Raw genomic sequence first — 22896 nt, forward strand, 5'->3', positions numbered from 1 at the left:
CATTGAGGAGTTGAAAGCAAAGGTTTTTCCAAACATTCAACTCCACTTCAAAAATTCTGGCTGACTGTGTGAAAGGGCTATTCTAGCTCCCAAAAATGACAGCATCAACAAGATCAATCTTCAAATTCTAAATCTTCTTCCAGGTGTGTGCACAACCTACAAGTCATTAGATACAGTAATAGACCCTGCTCAAGCATTATTTTATCCAACTGAGTTCCTCAATTCCTTGGAGCCACAAGGACTTCCTCCTCACAACCTCTTTCTAAAACCTGGAGCACCTATTCTGCTATTGAGAAATTTGGATCCACCAAAGCTGTGTAATGGAACAAGACTCTTGATTAAGAACCTGTTTCCACATGTAATTGAGGCAACCATTTTGACAGGATGTGCCACAGGAGAATATGTTTTCATTCCAACAATTCCTCTCATTCCATCTGATTTGCTGTTTGATTTTAAACGCCTCCAGTTTCCTGTTCGACTGGCATTTGCTATGTCCATCAACAAGGCTCAGGGACAGTCCTTGAAAGTAGTTGGAATCGATTTACAATATCCATGCTTTTCTCATGGTCAACTTTATGTGGCCTGTTCAAGAGTTGGAACAGCCAAAAATATGTTTGTCGTTGCACCTGAAGGAAAATCTAAGAATGTTGTTTATCAAAAGGCTCTCGAATAAGTAGTAGAAGATTACTTCACATTACTTGGCCAATTTAGTTAAATCTGTGTGGAATATCTCTGGTGCTGAAATATATGTTGTAAAATGCTTATAGTAGCTGTAAGACTCATGCTGGTGTGGTAGTTGGAGGCAGGTATATCTCGCCCAGGTGTTTGTCCTATGTGAATTAGGCCACTCAGTATCTTCAGGGTGCTAATGGGTTAATGATTGCAGGAATAAAAGATGACCAGCTGGGGTTTCCAGTGTCTGCCTGGGGCACACAGATTGCCTGCCTGTGAGACAAACGTGAGTGAAGAGCTGTGCTCAAGATCTGTGTGATGTTAGCTGGGTGGGAGAAGCCCCCCAGTTGTTGAGATAGCAACGTATTTGTTTAGTTAGTGCCGGACAGGCTAGGATTTATTTTTATGTTTTGTTTTGTTCATGTTGCTTTCACGTTAATAAATCTGACCTGAGGTCAGCCTGCTCAGAAACCTGCTGTACGCCTCAGATTCAATGCACAAACCACGTGACCTTTGACCCCAGCAAAGGCGATCCCAGAGTGTTTTGTCACATTGTGGTGGAGAACGCGGGCATACCGTGGCACAGGCGACAGCATGGAAGATGTGGTGAAAGCCTTAGTACAGTCCACTGCCGTGCAGCAGCAGGCCACTGCCGCACAGCACGAAGCTAATCGCTTGATGGCCGCACAGCTGAAGGAGTTAGTGGACATGACGGTTGCAGACCGCCAACTTCTCCAACAGGTGGCGCAGCGCCTGGTGAGCATGCCTGACGCTGACCCGGAAGCAGAGTCCAGAAGGATCCATGTGAGTCGATACTGGCAAAAGCTGAATGCAGAAGATGACGTCGAGGCATACCTGACAACGTTTGAGCGGACGGCGTTGAGAGAGAAGTGGCCGAAGGCACGATGGGCCGATTTGATCGCCCCGTTTCTCTCCGGCGAGGCCCAAAAAGCTTACCATGATTTGGACCCGGAGGTCGCTCAGGACTTTGAGAAACTGAAAGCTGAGATCCTGGCCCGGCTGGGTGTGACGACGGCTGTCCGGGCACAGAGGGTACATCAGTGGACATACCAGCAAGATAAATCGGCGCGGTCTCAGATGTTCGACCTGATCTACTTAACCCTCCGTCACATACAATATTCGGACTAACGAGTTCACATACAATGTGCCTGTCAGGCGCCTGCTGGAAAAATACCTATAATATCTAATGTTTGCAATTTCAGTGCTCTAAAAGTGATCAGTGACCTTCATAGGGATGTAGTAAAAGAGACTACACATAATCAGTTGCAAAAAAAACATTTACGTAACATAAAACTAATAACTATGAAATACAAACTTTTCAAAACTCCCGCCAAATAGTCCCCAGTTCGACTCTCTCAAAAAAATGTACAAAGAAAATTTTTGAACACAAACTTAATTTTAAGGCACCTTAAGTACTATTAAAAACATATTCAATCAGAAGTAGATGCTGAGGTTTCCCCAGAAAAGTCACACTTGCAGAGCAAATAGCAAGAATTACACACCATTTTTGCATGTGTCAGGCAAATTGCTTTATGACATTTGAGACATTCATAATTTGAAAGCCTTCTGGTTCCGCTTTCCGTTTGGCAGGTGGTGCATCTCCTTCTTTTGTGAGGTGGTGCAGATGGTGACTTTTCACCATCATCTTCTGGGCGGAACCTTTTGAGCTGAACTTGAAGGCGAGAGGGGATACCGATTGTTTTCACGCTTCTCCTGCGTAGCTCTCCAAGTACTAGTTCATGGGCCAATTTTTTCAGATACAATCGTCTACGGAGTGGTTCAAGCTTGTTTTCAAGATAAATTACTTGTGAATTTATACCACCCAAATTCAACATAGCAAAAAATATGACCATTGGCCAGCGTTTGATGTTTCTGCTGACGTTGAAAGTGGAGCACATCTGATCTGCTGTATCCACACCCCCTTTGGTGGCATTGTAAAAAGTAATTATCTCCGGTTTTTTTTCTGCCCCAGTCCCAGGATCGATGGCAGCATCATCATGAAGTGTTGATAGAAGAAGTACGATTTTTTTGGCATGTGGTACATAGGAAACTAAAGCCTTTCCATTATGGAATGCAAACATACTGCTGTACTGTTGTCTCTCTTTCACACTTACAAACTGTGGCGGCAATTCCCTTTTGTTTTTTCTTACAGTTCCCACATATGACAGCTTCTGAATTTTCAGATAATCAATCAGATCACAACTTGTAAACCAATTGTCAGCTGTAATATTGCGACCCGATCCAAATAAGGGTTCAGCCAGTCTTTTTACAACATCAATGGGTTTGTTGCTCACACAGTAAGGACCTTCTGGTTGTATTCCTGCATAAACTTCCAGGTTGTAAGTGTAGGTCTTACTGGCATCAACAAGGGCATAAATTTTTATTCCATATTTGTTTGGCTTTGATGGAATATATTGACAAAAGGCACATCTACCACGAAAACCAGGGAGCATTTTGTCAATAGTGAGATTCTCTCCAGGGTAATAACTTTGTTTACAGTTTACAACAAATCTTTGAAATATATCACGAATTGGAGCAAGTCGGTCATGTGTTTTGCGTTCGGTTCGGGTAGTTCTGTCGTCAAACCGAAGGCAACGAATTAGAATCTTGAATCTGTTTATGGACATAACAAGGCTAAATTTTTCAACTCCATCCCCATCTTTACCCCAAAGTTCCTCCAAACTTTGTCTATTTGCCCTATAAGCTCCTGCAAGGTACAGTAATCCAAAAAAAGCACGCAGTTCTATTTCATCTGTGGGCTTGATGGTTCTGTTGCAGATGTACTTGTCCTTTATAATGTCTATATATTGGTTGGTATATGTGACAATAGAGTCCAGAATGTCATCTGTAAATATACTGTTCCAGCATTCAACTGCAGTTTTTGCATTACGTGCAGTTCCTATTACTACAGGAAGGTGAGTAATAATGTTTAAAGGTTCCCTACGTTTTTTCTGGAATGGCTTCTTGTTCCATTTAGTATTTTTATCTTTTCCAATATAATATGATCCAACTTCTTCATCCTCACCACTGTCACCATCTTGCTCTGTTTCAGAATCCAGGACACATTCTTCCACCTCATCATGAGAATCAATCTCACTTTCCTCTCCTAAATCCTCATTCAGTGTGAGGTCTCTATCATCTAACAGCATGTTTGTTACTTCCTCAACATCAAGTTGTTTGGATAAATTGTACATTTTCCTCTCCATTTCAGCAGATAATCTGAAGAAAGAGAAGGAATATGTTAGGGAACTACTGTATATGCCTGAGCAGCACACTTTCTTTTATAAAATCTCCCTTATTTCTATGAAATATCCTCACATTTTGTGCTATACATTCATAAAACAAGCTAAATAAACTATTGTGATGAATAAAAACATAAAATACCAACCTTACTGAATGTGACGTATTCACATACAATGAGCCTGAGAGATCTGTGCAGCTATATCCTCTCCCCTGAAGCTCTGAAATCCAACTGTGATATCAGGTTTCACAGACCTTCAAGAGACAGGAGACTAACTGGAGGGAGGGGGTTTCCTCACAATCTGGTGAGGAAGGAGAAATGAAAGTAAAAGAGAAGCGCATGTCAGATCAGTTGTATGTGACGGAGGGTTAACAAAGAAATGGCTGCAACCCGAGGCACTGACAATACCCGAAATAATCCAGCGGGTTGTCCTGGACAAGTACCTGAAAGTACTACCCCCAGCGCTGAAAAGGTGGGTAAGCCAAGGAAATCCCACGACAGCGGATCAACTTGTGGAGTTGGTCGAGCGTTATTCCGTGGCAGAAGGACTTCCCGACGACACCGCCAACCCCCGGTCTGTGCCTCCTCCTCGTGGAACCGGTAAGACTGTTCCAGGGACCACGGGTGAAGGAAAATCGCTTAAAACTGTGGGGGAGGAGTCCGGGACTGCTCGCACTCCGAGACCAAGAGTATTGGACGGTGGTCTCAGTAGGGGACCTGTTAGGTGTTTCCGCTGCCATGAGAAGGGTCATGTTTCTGCGAACTGTCCTGTTACCGCTGAACCCATGCAGTGCGACGTTATAGACTCTAGAAAACGCATGTCTTTGGTTACACAGCTAGTGAGTGTGAATGCGGGTAAAATGATACAGTGAAACACCTGTGTGAATTATCTGTTGATGGGAAAAATGTTGTGGCATTACTAGACTCTGGAAGTGTGGTGACTCTGGTGAAAGCTAGTCTGGTGGCACTTCCGTCTGGTCCGTCTGACAAGTTTTCTGTGACGTGTGTGATGACACCCGCTCGTACTTAACAGCGGTCATATGGATTTCTACTCCCTATGGGTCAGTGCAGCACAAAGTGGGACTCGTTCCCGCATTGTTACAGGATGTAATCCTGGGCAGGGATTTTCCCTATTTCTGGCAGTTGTGGGAGAATCAGTTGCTCCTTCACGGTAGCTGTACCCGTGAATCTTCTCCCATGCCATCTGGAGGTCCCGAGTCCCTAGAGGAGACCCCACAGGAAGATGTTGCTGGGGAGGTTAGTGAATCTAACCTTCAGTACCCCTTCTCCGTCATGGCGGGAGAAACGGAGGAAACTGAGGAACCTCAGCGAGAGGCGGAGGCAGACAGCCATCCGGCACCCTGCCTGCCAGATTTGGGAGTCCAGGTGGATGACTTCCACAGCAAGCAAATGAAAGATCCTACCCTGACTCCGGCTAGGAAAAATGTAAAAATGATAGATGGGGTACCCGTAGAACCTGACACTAGGCTAGCGTACCCGTATATGGTTCTTGAAAATGATTTGCTCTACCAGGTAGAAAAAAAAGGGGAAGACACAGTGCAACGGTTAGTGGTACCCAAACCTTATCGGCGGAAGGTACTGGATTTGGCCCACGGACATATAATGGGGGGACATCTGGGGGTACAGAAAACCACAGAAAGGATATTGCATTGTTTTGTGTGGCCTGGAATACATTATGATTTGCGTAACTATTGTGAGTCCTGTCCAGAGTGCCAAATCGCGGCCCCTAAATCTCTGTTCCGTAGCCCTTTGGTACCCCTTCCTATCATCGGGGTCCCTTTTGAGAGAATTGGGATGGATTTGGTTGGGCCCCTTCCCCGATCCGCACGTGGGCACCAACATATCGTCGTCATCGTGGACTATGCCACTCGTTACCCGGAAGCCGTCCCTTTGCGTAACACAGCTACCAAGACGATCGCCAAGGAATTGGTACAAGTGTTTAGTCGGGTGGGAATTCCAAAACAGATACTCACCGACCAGGGGACTCCCTTTATGTCGAGGGTAATGAAGGAGCTCTGCAGGCTCTTACAAATAGACCCGTTGCGTACGTCTGTCTATCACCCTCAAACAGATGGCCTGGTTGAGCGCTTCAACAAAACCTTAAAACAGATGCTCCGGAAGGCGATAGACAAAGATGGGAAGAACTGGGATTACTTGTTACCCTATTTGCTGTTTGCCATTAGGGAAGTTCCCCAGTCTTCCACAGGGTTTTCGCCTTTCGAACTGTTGTACGCCCGTCGTCCCCGGGGACTGCTGGACGTCGCAAAAGAAACTTGGGAAGGTCAAGTCACTCCCTTTAAAACAGTGATCGACCATGTAACACAAATGCAGGATCGTATTGCCGCTGTCATGCCCATTGTTAGGGACCATATGTTACAGGCCCAGGGAGCCCAGAGGCAAAGTTATGATAGAGGCGCTAAGGTCCGTACATTTGCACCCGGCGATAGGGTGTTGGTCCTAATCCCTACGGTGGATAGTAAATTCCTGGTGAAATGGCAGGGCCCATTTGAGGTCCGAGAAAGAGTTGGTGAAGTGAACTATAAAGTGTGCCAGCCGGGTAAGAGAAAACCGGAACAGATTTATCATGTGAATCTGATAAAATCCTGGAAAGACCGCTCTGCCCTAACGGCGGATCTGCCCCGTCCGGTTAGTTCACCTACTGTACCGGAGGTGCAGGTTGCCGAGACTCTCTCAGAACGACAAAAATCTGAGGTTAAGCAATTTTTGTTACAGAACCGACAGTTTTTCTCCGAAAAACCTGGCCGGACTAAGTTGGTGAAACATGAGATTGTCACAGAGCCTGGCGTCACTGTTCATGTGAAGCCCTACCGGATTCCAGAAGCCCGCCGTGAAGCCGTCTCCCGGGAAGTGATGGCAATGTTGGACTTAGGAGTCATTGAGGAGTCGCACAGCGCCTGGTCCAGTCCAATTGTGTTGATACCTAAACCGGATGGCTCCATCCGGTTTTGTAATGACTTTAGGAAACTGAATGCAGTTTCTAAATTTGATGCGTACCCTATGCCCCGGGTCGATGAGTTGATCGACCGGCTTGGTAAAGCCCGATACATTACGACCCTGGATTTAACAAAGGGGTACTGGCAGATTCCTCTGGCCGAGTCGGCCAGAGAGAAGATGGCATTTGCTACACCAGAAGGTCTGTTCCAGTATGTCTATATGCCGTTTGGACTTCACGGAGCTCCCACAACGTTCCAGAGATTGATGGATCGAGTCTTGAGGCCTCACAGACAGTACGCTTCTGCCTACCTGGATGACATCGTAATTTACAGCATGGACTGGGAAACTCATCTCCAGAAGGTACAAGCGGTGATTGATGACCTGCGAGATGCAGGTTTAACGGCAAACCCCAAGAAATGCCACATCGGGCTTGAAGAAGCCCGATACTTGGGCTACGTGATTGGCCGAGGAGTGGTTAAACCCCAGATCGACAAAATACAGGCAATTCAGGGCTGGCCACAACCAGATAACAAAAAACAAGTACAGGCTTTCCTGGGGATTGCCGGCTATTATCGCCGGTTCATACCCAATTTTGCAGCCATGGCTACTCCCTTGACGGATCTTACCAAGGGGAAGGGTTCAGTCATGGTAAAATGGACCTCAGCTGCTGAAGAGGCCTTCCACAGCCTGAAACGGGCTTTGTGCTCTCAGCCCGTACTAGTGACTCCTGATTTCAGCAGCGAGTTTGTGGTACAAACCGATGCCTCTGATACTGGTGTCGGAGCTGTACTTTCCCAGGTGAGGGACGGAGTCGAACACCCGGTCCTCTATCTCAGTCGGAAACTGAATGTATATGAGCAGAGGTATGCGGTGGTTGAAAAAGAGTGACTAGCCATTAAATGGGCTCTCGACTCCCTCAAGTATTACCTGGCCGGTAGGAAGTTTAGGCAGGTCACAGACCATGCCCCTCTCAAGTGGATGCACCTCCACAAAGACCATAATAGTCGGGTAACCCGGTGGTTCCTTGCTCTGCAGGCTTACTCTTTTACGGTGGAGCACCGACCTGGGGTGCAGATGGGGAACGCCGATGCCCTATCCCGAGTGCACTGTTTCAAAAGTGTTCTTGCTCGACCGGAGTGGTCTGAGCAAGGGGGGGGGGGGGGGGGGGATATGTAAGACTCATGCTGGTGTGGTAGTTGGAGGCAGGTATATCTCGCCCAGGTGTTTGTCCTATGTGAATTAGGCCACTCAGTATCTTCAGGGTGCTAATGGGTTAATGATTGCAGGAATAAAAGATGACCAGCTGGGGGTTTCCAGTGTCTGCCTGGGGCACACAGATTGCCTGCCTGTGAGACAAACGTGAGTGAAGAGCTGTGCTCAAGATCTGTGTGATGTTAGCTGGGTGGGAGAAGCCCCCCCAGTTGTTGAGATAGCAACGTATTTGTTTAGTTAGTGCCGGAAAGGCTAGGATTTATTTTTATGTTTTGTTTTGTTCATGTTGCTTTCACGTTAATAAATCTGACCTGAGGTCAGCCTGCTCAGAAACCTGCTGTACGCCTCAGATTCAATGCACAAACCACGTGACCTTTGACCCCAGCAAAGGCGATCCCAGAGTGTTTTGTCACATTGCTTAGTTTTTGCCTTTTAATAATTGCATTTCTATCTATTTGTTTTGTGTTTTTTGTGTGCAGAATAAATTTTTGTTAACACATTCTATTTTGCTAACAGCAGTTATTAACCCGGGCGAAGCCGGGTAGTACAGCTAGTACAATATAAACATGAGAGAGGCCTGTAATTGACATCATACGTAGACCACAGCTATGACAGTCAAAATGAGAAAAGAAATCCAGAAAATCAACTTGTCTGATTTGGCAAGATTTATTTTGCAAATTATGGTGGAAAATAAGTATTTGGTCATTAACAACAGTTCATCTCAATATTTTGTTACATATCCTTTGTTGGCAATGATAGAGGTCAAACGTTTTATGTAAGTCTTCACAAGGTTGGCATACGCTGTTGGTGGAATGTTCTCCCATTCCTCCATGCAGATCTCCTCTAGAGCATTGATGTTTTTGGGCCTCTCACTGGGCAACACGGACTTTCATCTCCCTCCAGAGATTTTCTATGGGGATGAGATCTGGAGACTGGCTAAGCCACTCCAGGACCTTTATATGATTCTTACGAAGGCACTCCTTCATGGCCCTGGCAGTGTGCTTGAGATCATTATCATGCTTAAAGACCCATCCACATATCATCTTCAATGCCCTTGCTGATAGAAGGAGGTTTGAACTCAAAATCTCATGATACATGGCTCAATTCATTCTTTCATGTACGGATGGAGCCTTGTATGGTAAAATCCTGAGTGACAACCTCCTTCCCTACACCAGAACATTAAAAATGGGTCATGGCTGGGTCTTCCAGCAACATAACGACCCAAAACATACAGCCAAGGCAACAAAGGAGTGGCTCAAAAAGAAGCACATTAAGGTCATGGAGTTGTGTAGCCAGTCTCAAGACCTTAATCCCTTAGGAAACTTATGGAGGGAGTTGAAGCTCATAGTTGCCAAACGACAGCCTCAAAATATTAACGATTTAGAGATGATCTGCAAGGAGGAGTGGACCAAAATTCATCCTGACATGTGTGCAAACCTCATTATCAACTACAAAAAAAGTCTGACCGCTGTTCTTGCCAACAAGGGTTTTGCCACCAAGTTTTAAGTCTTGTTTGCCAGAGGAATCAAATACTTATTTCTCACTGCAAAATTTAAATAAATGTATATAATTTATATAATGTGATTTTCAGGATTTTATTTTTGATATTCTATCTCTCAATGTTAAAATTAACATTTCTTGGTCAGTGGGCAAACATCCAAAATCAGCAAGGGATCAAATTATTATTTCATTCACTGTATATTGTGCAAAAGAATATAGAGTGGAGCTGTGTATATACTATATAGTGTAGAGATGTGCTAGTATATATAGTGTGGATTCCACACTATACAATATATATACAGCACTATACTATATAAATATCTCTACACTATATATACACATCTCTACAATATAATTAAGACAGCATTATAATATATACGGTACTATATTATGATAGAAAGAAAAAACAAAGGGTGTAGTTCCAGCACCTTAAAAATTCCTTTTATTTATATCATATATTAAAAAACATAGTGTACATGGCGTACATGCTCCCTGGAATAAATGCCGACCTCCAACAAGAATAAAACAGAACTGCAGTCTAGAGGGGGATCTGGCGGGTGAATTAAAGAAGGTATCAAACAAATTAAAACACCGCAAATATCCACAGTGGACTATTAATTGAGCAAAACGGATTATTGACAATAAAGACCGCAAAGACCTTATTATTTCTCAGAAAAATATTAATTCAGATATGGGAAAAAAAAAACGTACATATGTTTTCAGTATAGTCCACAATTTACCAAAATTAAGGGTATTATTTATAAGTATTTGCCTATTTTATATGAGGATCAACAATTATGTGGCATACTGGAATCAGAAAACCACTGAAAAAATAGTGTACAAGTCCAGAAGTTACATATAAAAATATATATATTTATTTATTTAAACAAACCATACAACATGGACACATACAGCAAGGTAGGGGATGTGAAAACCTCATGAGACCTAAAGAGCCGGCAAGGGTCCCCAGATGGCATAAGTAAAACCACCTCACAAACAGTTGTGGATGTATAGGTAGGCACACATAAATGATAATGATAACACTCAGAAACAGGGCAAACAGCATATTGCATGATGATACAAGTAAAGTTACAATGCCCAAAGATAGATATACGTGCAAATGATACAAATGTACATACCAAAATAAATCAAAGGGACCGCACCAGCTCTAGCCCACCCCAACGCGCGTTTCGGCAAAGTCCTTCCTCAGGGGACGTGCCAGGAACAGAGGTCGGTGGATTATATAGTGGCCAAGCCAGGAAGCCTCACCAATAAGCGGACGCATCAAAACTATACCGGCCACACCTGTCTGTACCGATCACACATGGGCCCGTGTGTGTCAGCGCAGAATCGCGGACCGGAAGTAGAATGACGCGTACCGCGCATGACAGGAAGTGTACTCGCGGCCATTTTTGTAAAGGGCAAATGGAACCAGCATTACAACAGGTAATGGGTGCGTAGAAAAACAACGCTAACCATGTGTTCTTTATGGAAAACGACACAGTAATCATGCCCAATAGAGCCACAAGGAGACCTTAAAAATACACAGGGCATATGTAAAGATATCCCAGTAAAAAGCAGGAATCGCATGCAGAAACTGGCACATAGGCAGCAAACAAATAGGAGGAACAATAACACAGCGGAATATCCCTGATGCATGTAAATAACATATAAAGAGTACACATACATCAGATGTTACATAAAAAATACATAACACAAATGCACATTAAAAGCGCACATGCACAAATACTAAAGATTTATACATATAATGCCATTGTATATAACAAGACCGCTGTAGATAAAAAATGCACGCTGCCATGTACAAGTCACACAATAACATAATATCCCCATATACTATGGTGAGAATACAGATATACAAGAATAGAAAAATAAAGGCCACTACTATATACTCAAACAAATCAAAAACAACATATAAAGACGAAATATACATATAACCATGAATCTATAAATTTAAATTTTTATTAGAAACATATAATAGAACAAATAACCGAAGACCGATGGTACATCCAGAGATACGTGGAATCCACCGTAGCCAGACGGACTCCTGACAAACGAAAATCACTAAAGATAAAAACGAAACGTTAAAATCAAATAGAAAGGAAACATGAGGATAATACCACATACAATATGTTCAGCAGCCGGTAGTACGAAGGAATGGGACAAATGAAATACATTTGTTTAAACCAAAAGGGTGGACCGTATTAAGTCGCCATATCCATCTCGTCTCAAGCCTACCCAGTTTCCTGGACAGATCACCACCCCTGACACTAATCCTCAAGGCATCAATGCCCCGCACTCTAAAGAAAGTACTATTACAGTTGTGAAATTCCTTGAAGTGTCGGGGTATATTTTTGAGGGTGGATGTCTCCATATGGGTGGCCGCCGCCTGAATACCCAGGACATGCTCTCTGATGCGAACCTTAAGCTGACGCGTGGTGAGCCCCACATAAATAAGCCCACAAGGGCAGGTAGCATAATACACCACGTATCTGGTGGTACAAGTAATATACGATCTTATCCTATAGCTCTTGGTCGCATCAGAGCAAATGAAAGTGTCACAACGATCGACATTGGGACAGGCTACGCAGCCACCACATGGAAAACAACCCACCCTCCTTGGAAACCTGTCCAGGAACGTAGGTTTAGAATGATGGGAATAGTGACTCGAGACAAGATGGTCCCTCAAATTTTTAGCGCGGCGAAACGCCAACGAGGGATACTTCGGGATAAATTTCGACATAACAGGATCCACCCTTAAGATAGGCCAGGCATTGTTCAAAATGGAACGGACTCTGTCAGACTGAGAGCTAAAGGTAGTTACAAAGCGTACCACCTGTTTGTCACCATGTCCACCCCTAGTCTGCATGCCATACAGAAGGTCATGACGGGAAGCATGTTTTGCCCTAAAATAGGCCCGCTTAATTGACCTCCGGCTATAACCACGTGATCTGAACCGCTCCCTCAACTCCTCCGCACGTCGCTCAAACACAGCATCTGAAGAACATATTCTCCTGATGCGGAGGAACTGACCAACCGGGACAGATCTGATCACATGCCGTGGATGGCCTGATGATGCATGCAGCAAAGCGTTCCTAGCCGTTTCCCTCCTGAAAACATCCGTCTGCAACATCCCAGACGGATCTCTCCTGATAGTAACATCAAGGAAGTCCAAGGATGCAGCATCAGATGAGAATGTTAAATGGATGTTATAGTCGTTGCCATTCAGAGTCTCGACCAGTTGCGCAAGGTCGGACGGAGTGCCCTGCCAGATGAAGAAGATATCGTCTATGTAGCGTGTCCACAATGGGACACACTCCATAGACCCCAATTCATCCGACAGGAAGAGATCCCTCTCCCACAACCCCAGGAAGAGACCGGCATAGGCCGGCGCAAAGGCCGCCCCCATGGCGGTCCCCTGGAGCTGCAGGTAGAAGGCAGATGCTGTGTTTGAGCGACGTGCGGAGGAGTTGAGGGAGCGGTTCAGATCCCGTGGTTATAGCCGGAGGTCAATTAAGCGGGCCTATTTTAGGGTAAAACATGCTTCCCGTCATGACCTACTGTATGGCATGCGGACTAGGGGTGGACATGGTGACAAACAGGTGGTACGCTTTGTAACTACCTTTAGCTCTCAGTCTGACAGAGTCCGTTCCATTTTGAACAATGCCTGGCCTATCTTAAGGGTGGATCCTGTTATGTCGAAATTTATCCCGAAGTATCCCTCGTTGGCGTTTCGCCGCGCTAAAAATTTGAGGGACCATCTTGTCTCGAGTCACTATTCCCATCATTCTAAACCTACGTTCCTGGACAGGTTTCCAAGGAGGGTGGGTTGTTTTCCATGTGGTGGCTGCGTAGCCTGTCCCAATGTCGATCGTTGTGACACTTTCATTAGCTCTGATGCGACCAAGAGCTATAGGATAAGATCGTATATTACTTGTACCACCAGATACGTGGTGTATTATGCTACCTGCCCTTGTGGGCTTATTTATGTGGGGCTCACCACGCGTCAGCTTAAGGTTCGCATCAGAGAGCATGTCCTGGGTATTCAGGCGGCGGCCACCCATATGGAGACATCCACCCTTAAAAATATACCCCGACACTTCAAGGAATTTCACAACTGTGATAGTAATCTCTTTAGAGTGCGGGGCATTGATGCCTTGAGGATTAGTGTCAGGGGTGGTGATCTGTCCAGGAAACTGGGTAGGCTTGTGTTGTGAGTTCTGTTTTTGGGCTCCCTCTGGTGGTTACTGATGGTACTGGGTGACTTGTCTTTCCTGGGTCTCTGGGTTCCACCTGTTCCATCAGGATATGGGAGTTTCCGATTTAACCTGGCTTTGCTGGCATTTCCTCGCCGGTTATCAATGTATCCAGTGTGTCTTGTTATCTCTGCTCCCTGCTCCTAGAACCTTCTGGTCAAGCTAAGTTTGGATTTTCCTGTTTTGGTGTTTTGCTTTATTTGGTTTTTTAGTCCAGCCTGCAGATATGTGATTCTTTGCTGCTGGTTGCTCTAGTGGGCTGAAATTGCTCCTCATGTACCATGAGTTGGCACATGAGTTCAAGTAATTTCAGGATGGTTTTTTGAAGGGTTTTTCGCTGACCGCGCAGTTCACTTTTGTATCCTCTGCTATCTAGCTTTAGCGGGCCTCATTTTGCTGAAACTGTTTTCATACTGCGTATGTGCTTTCCTCTCATTTCACCGTCATTATATGTGGGGGGCTGCTATTTCTGTGGGGTATTTCTCTGGAGGCAAGAGAGGTCTGTGTTTCTTCTAATAGGGGAAGTTAGATCTTCGACTGGAGCGAGACGTCTAGGATCATCGTAGGCACGTTCCCCGGCTACTTTTATTTGTGTGTTAGGTTCAGGGTCGCGGTCAGCTCAGGTTCCATCGCCCTAGAGCTTGTTAGTATCTGTGCTTGTCCTTTAGTGATCCCCTGCCATTGGGATCATGACAGTATAACTGGCCCACAAAGTGTTAATTGTATTGGCTGAAGTAGGAGGATAAGTAGTCTGAGGAAGTTTTTTTTTTTTTTTTCTCTTTCCCTCAGAGTTTGCTGCCTAGTCTTATTGCAGCCTGGCTACTTCCTCCTCCTCTTAATCTTTGAAAGGCTCTGATCCCAGCTGTTTATCATGGACGTCCAGAGTTTGGCTTCCAGCCTGAATAATCTTGCCGCTAAGGTTCAAAATATACAGGATTTTGTTGTACATGCTCCTATGTCTGAACCTAGAATTCCTGTCCCAGAGTTTTTTTCTGGAGATAGATCTCGTTTTCTGAATTTTAGGAACAATTGCAAGTTGTTTCTTTCTTTGAATTCTCGCTCCTCTGGAGACCCTGCTCAGCAAGTCAAGATTATTATATCTTTCCTGTGGGGTGACCCTCAGGATTGGGCATTTGCATTGGCACCAGGGGACCCTGCGTTGCTTAATGCGGATGCGTTTTTTCTGGCATTGGGTTTGCTCTATGAGGAACCTAACCAAGAGATTCAGGCTGAAAAAGCTTTGTTGGCCCTCTCTCAGGGGCAAGATGAAGCAGAAATTTATTGTCAAAAATTTCGGAAGTGGTCGGTGCTTACTCAGTGGAATGAGTGCGCCCTGGCTGCAAAGTTCAGAGATGGCCTTTCTGAGGCCATTAAAGATGTTATGGTGGGGTTCCCTGCGCCTACTGGTCTGAATGAGTCTATGACTATGGCTATTCAGATTGATCGGCGTTTACGGGAGCGCAAACCTGTGCATCATTTGGCGGTGTCGTCTGAACCGTCACCTGAGATAATGCAATGTGATAGAATTCAGTCCAGAAGTGAACGGCAAAATTATAGGCGGAAAAAAAGGTTGTGCTTTTATTGTGGTGATTCAGCTCATGTTATATCAGCATGCTCTAAACGCACAAAAAAGGTTGATAAGTCTGTTGTCATTAGTACTTTACAGTCTAAGTTCATTCTGTCTGTGACTCTGATTTGTTCATTATCATCCATTTCCGTCGATGCCTATGTGGATTCAGGCGCTGCCCTGAGTCTTATGGATTGGTCATTTGCCAATCGCTGTGGGTTTAGTCTGGAGCCTCTGGAAGTCCCTATTCCTTTGAAGGGAATTGACTCTACACCTTTGGCTATGAATAAACCTCAGTACTGGACACAAGTGACCATGCGTATGACTCCTGTTCATCAGGAGGTGATTCGCTTCCTGGTACTGTATAATTTGCATGATGTCCTAGTGCTTGGTCTGCCATGGTTACAAACTCATAATCCAGTCCTTGACTGGAAATCGATGTCTGTTTTAAGCTGGGGTTGTCAGGGGGTTCATGATGATGCACCTCCGATTTCTATCGCTTCATCTACTCCTTCTGAGATTCCTGTGTTTTTGTCTGACTATCGGGATGTTTTTGAGGAGCCTAAGCTCAGTTCGCTTCCTCCTCATAGGGATTGCGATTGTGCTATAAATTTAATTCCAGGCAGTAAATTTCCTAAAGGTCGTTTGTTCAATCTGTCAGTGCCAGAGCATACTGCTATGCGGGATTATGTTAAGGAGTCCTTGGAAAAGGGACATATCCGTCCATCTTTGTCCCCTTTGGGAGCAGGTTTTTTTTTCGTGGCCAAAAAAGATGGTTCCTTGAGGCCTTTTATAGATTATCGTCTTTTGAATAAGATTACCGTAAAATATCAGTATCCTTTGCCATTGTTGACTGATTTGTTTGCTCGCATTAAGGGGGCTAAATGGTTCACTAAGATTGATCTTCGGGGTGCGTATAATCTTATACGAATAAAGCAAGGTGATGAGTGGAAAACCGCATTTAATACGCCTGAGGGCCATTTTGAGTATTTGGTAATGCCTTTCGGACTTTCTAATGCTCCTTCAGTCTTCCAGTCCTTTATGCACGATATTTTCCGTGAATATCTGGATAAATTTATGATTGTGTATTTGGATGATATTTTGGTTTTTTCTGATGACTGGGAGTCTCATGTTCAGCAGGTCAGGAAGGTGTTTCAGGTCCTGCGGGCCAATTCCTTGTTTGTAAAAGGCTCAAAGTGTCTCTTTGGAGTCCAGAAGATTTCTTTCTTGGGGTATATTTTTTCCCCTTCTACTATTGAGATGGATCCCGTCAAGGTTCAGGCTATTTGTGACTGGACGCAGCCTACATCTCTTAAGAGTCTACAGAAGTTCTTGGGCTTTGCTAATTTCTATCGTCGTTTTATAACTAATTTTTCTAGTGTTGTTAAGCCTTTGACAGATTTGACTAAGAAGGGTGCTGATGTTGCTAATTGGTCTCCTGCGGCTGTGGAGGCCTTTCAGGAACTTAAGCGCCGGTTTTCTTCTGCTCCTGTGTTGTGTCAGCCAGATGTTTCGCTCCCTTTTCAGGTTGAGGTTGATGCTTCCGAGATTGGAGCGGGGGCGGTTTTGTCACAGAGAAGCTCCGATGGCTCGGTGATGAAGCCATGCGCGTTTTTTTCTAGAAAGTTTTCGCCGGCTGAGCGGAATTATGATGTTGGTAATCTGGAACTTTTGGCCATGAAGTGGGCATTTGAGGAGTGGCGTCATTGGCTAGAGGGTGCTAGACATCGTGTGGTGGTCTTGACTGATCACAAAAATTTGATTTATCTTGAGTCTGCCAGGCGTCTGAATCCTAGACAGGCTCGTTGGTCACTGTTTTTCTCTCGTTTCAATTTTGTGGTTTCATACCTGCCAGGTTCAAAGAATGTGAAGGCGGATGCTCTTTCTAGGAGTTTTGTGCCTGACTCCCTTGGAAATTCTGAGCCCTCTGGTATCCTTAGGGATGGGGTGATTTTGTCTGCTGTCTCCCCAGACTTGCGACGTGCTTTGCAGGAGTTTCAGGCGGGTAAACCTGATCGTTGTCCGCCTGAGAGACTGTTTGTTCCTGATAATTGGACCAGTAGAGTCATCTCCGAGGTCCATTCTTCTGCGTTGGCAGGTCATCCTGGAATATTTGGTACTAGAGACTTGGTGGCCAGGTCTTTTTGGTGGCCTTCCTTGTCGAGGGATGTGCGTTCTTTTGTGCAGTCTTGTGAGGTTTGTGCTCGGGCTAAGCCTTGCTGTTCTCGGGCCAGTGGATTGTTGTCACCTTTGCCTATCCCGAAGAGGCCTTGGACGCACATTTCCATGGACTTTATTTCGGATATCCCTGTCTCTCAAAAAATGTCCGTCATCTGGGTTGTGTGTGATCGCTTTTCTAAAATGGTTCATCTGGTACCCTTGCCTAAGTTACCTTCCTCCTCTGAGTTGGTCCCTCTGTTTTTTCAGAATGTGGTTCGTTTGCATGGGATTCCTGAGAACATCGTTTCTGACAGGGGATCCCAGTTTGTGTCTAGATTTTGGCGGACGTTCTGTGCTAAGATGGGCATTGATTTGTCCTTTTCGTCTGCATTCCATCCTCAGACGAATGGCCAGACTGAACGAACTAATCAGACCTTGGAAACTTATTTAAGGTGTTTTGTTTCTGCTGATCAGGATGACTGGGTTACCTTTTTGCCGCTGGCCGAGTTTGCCCTTAATAATCGGGCTAGTTCTGCTACCTTGGTTTCTCCTTTCTTTTGTAATTCGGGGTTTCATCCTCGTTTTTCCTCTGGTCAGGTGGAACCTTCTGATTGTCCTGGAGTGGACATGGTGGTGGATAGGTTGCATCGGATTTGGAGTCATGTGGTGGACAATTTGATGTTGTCCCAGGAGAAGGCTCAGCAGTTTGCTAATCGCCGTCGCCGCGTGGGTCCTCGACTTCTTGTTGGGGACTTGGTGTGGTTGTCTTCTCGTTTTGTTCCTATGAAGGTCTCTTCTCCTAAGTTCAAGCCTCGGTTCATCGGTCCCTATAGGATCTTGGAAATTCTTAACCCTGTGTCGTTTCGTTTGGATCTCCCGGCATCGTTTGCTATTCATAATGTGTTCCATCGGTCGTTGTTGCGGAAGTATGAGGTACCTGTTGTTCCTTCGCTTGAGCCTCCTGCTCCAGTGCTGGTGGAGGGAGAATTGGAGTATGTTGTGGAGAAGATCTTGGATTCTCGTGTTTCCAGACGGAAACTCCAGTATTTGGTCAAGTGGAAGGGTTATGGTCAGGAGGCTAATTCTTGGGTGGTTGCCTCGGATGTTCATGCTGATGATTTGGTCCGTGCTTTTCATTGGGCTCATCCTGGTCGCCCTGGTGGTTCTCGTGAGGGTTCGGTGACCCCTCCTCAAGGGGGGGTACTGTTGTGAGTTCTGTTTTTGGACTCCCTCTGATGGTTACTGATGGTACTGGGTGACTTGTCTTTCCTGGGTCTCTGGGTTCCACCTGTTCCTTCAGGATATGGGAGTTTCCTATTTAACCTGGCTTTGCTGGCATTTCCTCGCCGGTTATCAATGTATCCAGTGTGTCTTGTTACCTCTGCTCCCTGCTCCTAGAACCTTCTGGTCAAGCTAAGTTTGGATTTTCCTGTTTTGGTGTTTTGCTTTATTTGGTTTTTTAGTCCAGCCTGCAGATATGTGATTCTTTGCTGCTGGTTGCTCTAGTGGGCTGAAATTGCTCCTCATGTACCATGAGTTGGCACATGAGTTCAAGTAATTTCAGGATGGTTTTTTGAAGGGTTTTTCGCTGACCGCGCAGTTCACTTTTGTACCCTCTGCTATCTAGCTTTAGCGGGCCTCATTTTGCTGAAACTGTTTTCATACTGCGTATGTGCTTTCCTCTCATTTCACCGTCATTATATGTGGGGGGCTGCTATTTCTGTGGGGTATTTCTCTGGAGGCAAGAGAGGTCTGTGTTTCTTCTAATAGGGGAACTTAGATCTTCGGCTGGAGCGAGACGTCTAGGATCATCGTAGGCACGTTCCCCGGCTACTTTTATTTGTGTGTTAGGTTCAGGGTCGCGGTCAGCTCAGGTTCCATCGCCCTAGAGCTTGTTTGTATCTGTGCTTGTCCTTTAGTGATCCCCTGCCATTGGGATCATGACAGGCTTGAGACGAGATGGATATGGCGACTTAATACGGTCCACCCTTTTGGTTTAAACGAATGTATTTCATTTGTCCCATTCCTTCGTACTACCGGCTGCTGAACATATTGCATGTGGTATTATCCTCATGTTTCCTTTTTATTTGATTTTATCGTTTCGTTTTTATCTTTAGTGATTTTCGTTTGTCAGGAGTCCGTCTGGCTACGGTGGATTTCACGTATTTCTGGATGTACCATCGGTCTTCGGTTATTTGTTCTATTATATGTTTCTAATAAAAATTTAAATTTATAGATTCATGGTTATATGTATATTTCGTCTTTATATGTTGTTTTTGATTTGTTTGAGTATATAGTAGTGGCCTTTATTTATTTTTCTATTCTTGTATATCTGTATTCTCACCATAGTATATGGGGATATTATGTTATTGTGTGACTTGTACATGGCAGCGTGCATTTTTTATCTACAGCGGTCTTGTTATATACAATGGCATTATATGTATAAATCTTTAGTATTTGTGCATGTGCGCTTTTAATGTGCATTTGTGTTATGTATTTTTTATGTAACATCTGATGTATGTGTACTCTTTATATGTTATTTACATGCATCAGGGATATTCCGCTGTGTTATTGTTCCTCCTATTTGTTTGCTGCCTATGTGCCAGTTTCTGCATGCGATTCCTGCTTTTTACTGGGATATCTTTACATATGCCCTGTGTATTTTTAAGGTCTCCTTGTGGCTCTATTGGGCATGATTACAGTGTCGTTTCCCATAAAGAATGCCTGGTTAGCGTTGTTTTTCTACGCACCCATTACCTGTTGTAATGCTGGTTCCATTTGCCCTTTACAAAAATGGCCGCGAGTACACTTCCTGTCATGCGTGGTACGCGTCATTCTACTTCTGGTCCGCGATTCTGCGCTGACACACACGGGCCCATGTGTGATCGGTACAGACAGGTGTGGCCGGTATAGTTTTGATGCGTCCACTTATTGGTGAGGCTTCCTGGCTTGGCCACTATATAATCCACCGACCTCTGTTCCTGGCACGCCCCCTGAGGAAGGACTTTGCCGAAACGCGCGTTGGGGTGGGCTAGAGCTGGTGCGGTCCCTTTGATTTATTTTGGTATGTACATTTGTATCATTTGCATGTATATCTATCTTTGGGCATTGTAACTTTACTTGTATCATCATGCAATATGCTGTTTGCCCTGTTTCTGAGTGTTATCATTATCATTTATGTGTGCCTACCTATACATCCCACAACTGTTTGTGAGGTGGTTTTACTTATGCCATCTGGGGACCCTTGCCGGCTCTTTAGATCTCATGAGGTTTTCACATCCCCTACCTTGCTGTATGTGTCCATGTTGCATGGTTTGTTTAAATAAATATATATATTTTTATATGTAACTTCTGGACTTGTACACTATTTTTTCAGTGGTTTTTTGCTTTTGTAGCATCAGTGTGTCCTACAAATTTTTCCAGATAGTGGCTGGTTCTACTATTCTATTCTATTAGTATGAGTATACAACCTAATACCAGCCATCAGTGTATGCCTTGCTTTATATGTTTATACTGGAATCAGGCATAAATGTAGTGTCAAGAAGAGCTCCAACAATTGGGAGTAAAATAGCTCCCAGTATGTTCTGTTCAGAAAGTAATAAATCCACAAAAACCTGGCTTAATTGTACCGTTTTTTTAGATGTGGAACAAACCTGTAAAACGTGCAAACATGCAGCTGTCACCAAGTGTTTTTATAACACGGATAGAACAGTAAAATTTGATATTGAACAGTATATTAATTGCAGCTCCTCTAATGTAGTGTATAAAATTGACTGCAGTGTCTGTAATTTGTCATGTGTAGGATGTACCTCTAGAAAGTTAAAGACACGGATCAGAGAGCATCTGTACGATATAAACAACACCCAGAATGTAGAGAGGAATGTGTCAGCAGCATCCAGACACTTCATCACATATCATGCCCGCAGCACAACACATTTCCGAGTCCAGGGGATAGAGCACGTTCATGTGCCGGCTCATGGGGGAGACATCAGACGGTGTCCCCTTACACGAGAAGCCTTTTGGATTTATCATTTAGATACCAGATACCCTTGTGTCTCTGTCTGCCCGTACTCGTGTATGACTCGATCTGTTCCCTGGACTTCGGCTCTTGTTTTCTGTCTCTGATACCACGTTACCTTCCTGGTTCTGACTTTGCTTGTACCCCGACTTTGTCTTACATCTCACGATTTGGTTACCACGTTCCCGGTAGGCTCGGATTCCTTGCATGTCCCTGACTATTCTTCTGACTGCCCCTGTGTACAGTGCTGATATCTTTGTGTATGACTTTGGCTTGTCTGACGTCTCTCATTACCTGTGACACCTGTGCCTGAGCTCTGTGTTACTTCGCTTAATGTTTAACCTCTCTTCCCTCACCAGCTCCCCCTGGTGGAGGTTTCATTACATTATCACTAACCAGACATTTAAACAGGATTTTGCTTTTTTTTTCCTCTGGTCATGGATCCGCTGCATAACTTGGTGGATCGAGTGTCCAGTTTGACACAGATGATGCGGGATTTTTCTGTGAGACATCAGTCCCTTGTCACGTCTCAAACCCACCTACAGAAAAAACTGACTGAGACTGTTAGGAACCTGCAGGAAAACACCTCTCAAGTTGTTAGTCTACCTGGTGACTCTGTGGATGTTGTTTTGCACTCTCCAGAACCCTCGGTTAAACTTCCAGACACGTTTTCTGGCGAAAAAGATAAATTACACATTTTTAGGGAGAGTTGTAAATTATAGTTTTCTCTTAGACCTCGATCATCTCGGGATGAGACTCAGCGGGTAGGGATTATTATCTCCCTACTTAGAAAGGGTCCCCAATCCTGGGCTTTCTCTCTGCCACCTACTACCCCTGAACGGAGGTCAGTGGATAGGTTCTTTGAGGCCCTAGGACTTATTTATGACGAACCGGACCGTCTCAGGGTGGCAGAGGATACCCTTATGGATCTGGTTCAGGGGAAGCATTCAGCTGAATGGCATAGTTCCGAGTTCCGTTGATGGTCCACTGAGGTATCTTGGGATGGCTCTGCACTGAGATGTCTATTCAGAAAGGGACTATCGGATTGCTCGAAGAACGCTCTGGCTCTCCATCCAGCTCCCAGCTCTTTGGATGAGGCTATGACTCAGGCTATCCGTATGGATCGGAGGCTACGGGAAAGAGGTCTCACGCAACGAGGGATTCCGTTGTTCCCTGTTAACCCTGATGTTTTGCTTCCATCTGAACCTATGGAAATGGGAGCCACCGACCTCAAAGATAAAGAGAGGAAACGGTG

At 44.7% G+C, this 22896-nt stretch overlaps 1 protein-coding gene across 1 annotated transcript in view; it reads right to left on the reverse strand.

Moving 5' to 3' along the window:
- The window catches only part of TRIO (trio Rho guanine nucleotide exchange factor), a 2940676-nt gene that overhangs the window by 2139825 nt on the left and 777955 nt on the right, over nucleotides 1-22896 (reverse strand).

This window comes from Ranitomeya imitator, chromosome 6, assembly GCF_032444005.1.
Source record: "Ranitomeya imitator isolate aRanImi1 chromosome 6, aRanImi1.pri, whole genome shotgun sequence".
NCBI classification, from domain to species: Eukaryota; Metazoa; Chordata; class Amphibia; order Anura; family Dendrobatidae; genus Ranitomeya; species Ranitomeya imitator.